Raw genomic sequence first — 4,044 nt, forward strand, 5'->3', positions numbered from 1 at the left:
CTTTTATGGCCCATTGCGCTCATTTATAACAAATTTGGTGCCATACTCGGATCGAGATTTTGGAGGGGCTCTCTGCCTGCGGGGAGGCGCGCCCCACCATTTTGGTGGCCCCGGGGACGGGAGTCCTATCCCAGCCTCGACCGACGAACCTAAAATTAAGAAAGCAAAAGCAAATTTTTACATAACGATCTCTGCACTTTCCTGCACTGCTTTTCTTTTGACATATTGCACTTTTCCTCCATCTCTTCATCACATTCATACACATCTTCCAAGATAGTATCTCTTTTCCTTGGGATTGGCATTCTACTGACATTAAGCAGTGATGAGTCTCCTGCTGATTTCTGGCTAAGTGACAGATCTTCAGGAAGAACAGGTGTGTCCATAACTAAAACCTACCCAGAAAAAAATCAAGAACAAAAAGTTATTGGTATTTTTTAAGCTCCACTGGCACTTTGAAGACCTGCTGCACTCTCCTGTAGGTCTCTTGAGCAGAGCACTCTCCCAGCTTATCTATCTATCCTCTGTTCAGAGTCACTACTTAGACCAGTATCCAGCTAGAGTAGAATTTGTCACCTTATAGCCTAACCCTTCTTTGGATCCCAAGAACACCAAGTTTCATTAACTGATAACCTACAAGAGGCAGATTGTTAATTTCCTATACTTTGAGTTTCCAGTTATATTACACAAACAACATACTACAAAATCTATTTCTTTAACAACTCTATAACCATTACAGCCTGCTCCTTTTGGTATTGCACTTAACCTGCCCAAACTCCAAAGGCATGGACTTAACTGTCAACAAAACTTTTCCATGGCTTCCATTAAAGCTACAGCATCGATCCTCCACACACTTACATCTTCCAACTTTGCCAAAGTTACATCACTGCACTTACTCCTCCTCTGCTTCCACCTTCCCACTGAAACCTCTGTGAATGTAAAGACTTTTCACACTCTTTAGTGCTTAATCTATTTTATCAGTACTTCAGATGAGCAATATTCCAAGCTAAGATAGCAGTAGTATATGGGACAGCTAGAAGTGAGAGCATGTTGTATCTGCAGCAGAAATTTACCCAGATCTCAGGGAAATTCTTCCAAATATAGTAAGTCTCTTATTACACTGGATGTTTCATAGGAATCACAAATTTTCAGTAGATGCTTCCACCCCCACACTCCAAAGAAAAAAAAAGTCCCAATAAAGTATTTTTAAAAGCTCTAGGAGATAAAGCTCAGTCTGTGGTAATTAGAAATATGATTACAGTATAAAACAAAAATCCAGTAACTAAATTCATATTTCTAAAAGTGAGAGAATCTGTTCTTTTTAATGCAAATCAAAATTACTGATCAACAAGATAGACTAAACCACACTTACTTTTCATGCAATGCCTGAGAACTTTAGCACATTGAGTGTTTCCTCATATGCTGATGAACATTTGCTGATGTTCACTATCATATACACCTTCGCTTTTCCACTGAAAAGCCTTGAAGGAAATGAGTTAGCTTACTTTGCCCGAAAGGGTATGTGCCGCTGCAACCTTTAAAAGACTAAAGAACAGATGATCAGAAGTTTAGTAAATTTCAGTCAGCCTGAAGACTTAAAGTTTCACTCTTACTATGGCACTAGTGGCAAGGGTGCTTTAAACATAAATTTAAAATTTAAATTTTTTCCAAAGCTTCTTTGATAAGCCAAGCTCAGAACAAGTAAGTAAAATCACTAACATCTGTGATAGCATGTTTAAAGGATGTTATAATTTAAATGATTTAATTAAAAAGCAAAACAAGGCAAGTTTAAAGATAACTTCACTACATCAACAAGACCACAGTATAGACATCAGAAATCTCTATTTTTTTCCTACCAAAAACTTAAATGTTACTATACATGAAATACATGAAAATAATCAAATAAGTTTCAAAATATTTATTCTCTGCCTATAACTGAAACACTCAAATATTATTTCTTATTTATGCATATAACCTTTATAATAATAATAAAACTTCAGAAAATGCTACTCTGGTGTAGAATGACTTACACTTTTCAAAATCTGTTATATATAAGATGTATTTTTTCCAACTCCCCGGGGTACAAGATACTTGGAGAAAAATAGAAAGATCACATACACCTGGCTGAAATTATAGAGCCTTCCAAAGTAATAAGACTGTTTAGGTTAACTCAGGTAGTGACTGTCTGTTGGCTGTTAAATTTGTTATGGAAGGAGACCTTTTGAAGACTATTAGAGAAGCAAATGGATAGAGACTTCCTTTTAAATGAAGGAAGAAGTTATGTTTCTGCTAGAGCTAATTCTAACTTAAAAAAAAAAAAAAAGTCTTGCAAGAAGAACTCATTTCTACTTTTACCTTGGAAAGTGTAAGTTTTCCCAGCATTTGTAACACCATATGTAAAAACAAGACAATTATATACATCTAGGAAATCTTGCACTGGTTGGTTCATGGTACCTTCAAAGAATTCTTCTTGGGTTGTTTCAGGTCCCGATCTGGAAGCTACACAAAGCCACACTGCAAAACTCGTATCGTCCTTTATAGGAAACATATTTGTTAGATGAGTGCACTCCGCAAACCCCTCAGCCCCTCCCGCGCAACCGGGATGCCAGCGGGGTGAGCCGGGGGGAAGCGGCCTCAGAGAGCGCACACACCGCTTCACGGCCCCAGGACCCCCGCCTCACAAACAGCGCAACCCCCGGGTGCCCCCCCCGGCCCGGTGTCCCCCCGGCCCGGCCCCGCTCGCTCACCGCCCGGCCCGCCGCGTCCGGCCGCACGCTCCGTCCGGCCGCGGTTTCTTTTCGAATCGGACCAATGGCAGAGCACGGCGCCGCGCGGCCTCCTGGGAGGACGGCGCTGCCTCGGCGCGGGGCCCGACGGGAAGTGTAGTCCGCGGGGGGGGGGGGGCCGCCCGGCCCGGTTTGCCCTCAGGCGGCGGCCGCGTCTCGCTGAGCAAACCTGGATGTGTTTCAGGAATGCAAAGGGCCAAGGCTGAGCTCCAGCCCCTGGCAAGGCACATCCTGTCCCTCCCTCATTGCTCAGGGCTCTTCCCGGGCCACTGGGCTCTGGGGATGTGCAATGCCAAGGGCAGGACCATGGGGCGGCCCCTGCCAGGCTGCTGAGCAGGGACAAGGAGGCAATGAGGCCCCAGCACAGCAAGGCTCACTTGTCCCCTGCTGGCCTCAGGCCCAGGGCCAGCAGCCATGGCCCAAGTGCTGCAGCAGTTGGCTCTGGCAGGGCCTTTCAGCTGCTGCCCATCCCTGTGCCCTCTGCAGCCCAGGCTGTCCTACAGTGTCCATGCCCTGTGCCTCTGTCCCTGCAGGCTGTCGTCATCCCCCGGCTGCCCCACCTCGCTGGCCCCTTCCTTTGCTGGCAGCTCCGCGTCCTGCCTGCCTCTGCCTGGCCACACAAAGCCTTGGGCTGCTCCAGACTCTTTCTGGTGGATGTGTTGCACCACAGCCCTGCTCTGGGAGAGAAATTCCTTTCTCCTTCTGTCCGTTCTGGACCATCCCAGCTGCCCTTGGCATTAATTCTTTTTTTCTCTGGCAGTTTTCCACCATGTCAGAAGGATCTACCATCCCTGAAACCACCCTTCCATCTCTCTCAGGGCTCTCCTCTGCTCTCCTCAGTCTCCACTCCCCTGAGTACAAAGCGCCTTTGTCCCTATCTAGTGGTCAAGGATTCGATGCCTTGGGCACCTGGACAAAGAGGACAGTTCTTCTCTACAGGAAGGAAACCACAGAACCCCAGGTTTTGAAGGCAGATCAGAGGCAAAGGCAAGCCAGACCTGTTTGTCATTGGAGCTTTTGTCTGAAAGAAACCCTTGGATATATGTAGAGTTTAGGAGGTGGAATTCCATTTCAGGCATGGGTGCCTGGACCGGTATGACAAATCTTTTCCACAGGAAAGAAAGGGCAGAGCCCCAGTGTTTCAAAGACTGATTGATTAGAGGCAGTCCCAAGGAGGCCAAGGCCAGACAGACCTGTTTGTCTTGGCAGCATTTGTCTGGGAGCAATCCTTGGATAGATGGAATTTGGGAGGACAAATCCC

The 4,044-nt window shown here is 45.8% G+C and overlaps 1 long non-coding RNA gene across 1 annotated transcript; it reads right to left on the reverse strand.

The window, feature by feature from the left end:
* Nucleotides 1-328: 328 nt before the first annotated feature.
* Nucleotides 329-2,491, reverse strand: LOC130266592 (uncharacterized). Its single transcript, XR_008842924.1, has 3 exons — nucleotides 2,353-2,491; nucleotides 1,370-1,532; nucleotides 329-392 (listed from the first exon to the last, which is right to left on the reverse strand). It is a non-coding gene; the product is annotated as an uncharacterized LOC130266592 (long non-coding RNA).
* Nucleotides 2,492-4,044: the final 1,553 nt, after the last annotated feature.

This window comes from Oenanthe melanoleuca, unplaced genomic scaffold, assembly GCF_029582105.1.
Source record: "Oenanthe melanoleuca isolate GR-GAL-2019-014 unplaced genomic scaffold, OMel1.0 S096, whole genome shotgun sequence".
In the NCBI taxonomy this organism is placed as follows: domain Eukaryota; kingdom Metazoa; phylum Chordata; class Aves; order Passeriformes; family Muscicapidae; genus Oenanthe; species Oenanthe melanoleuca.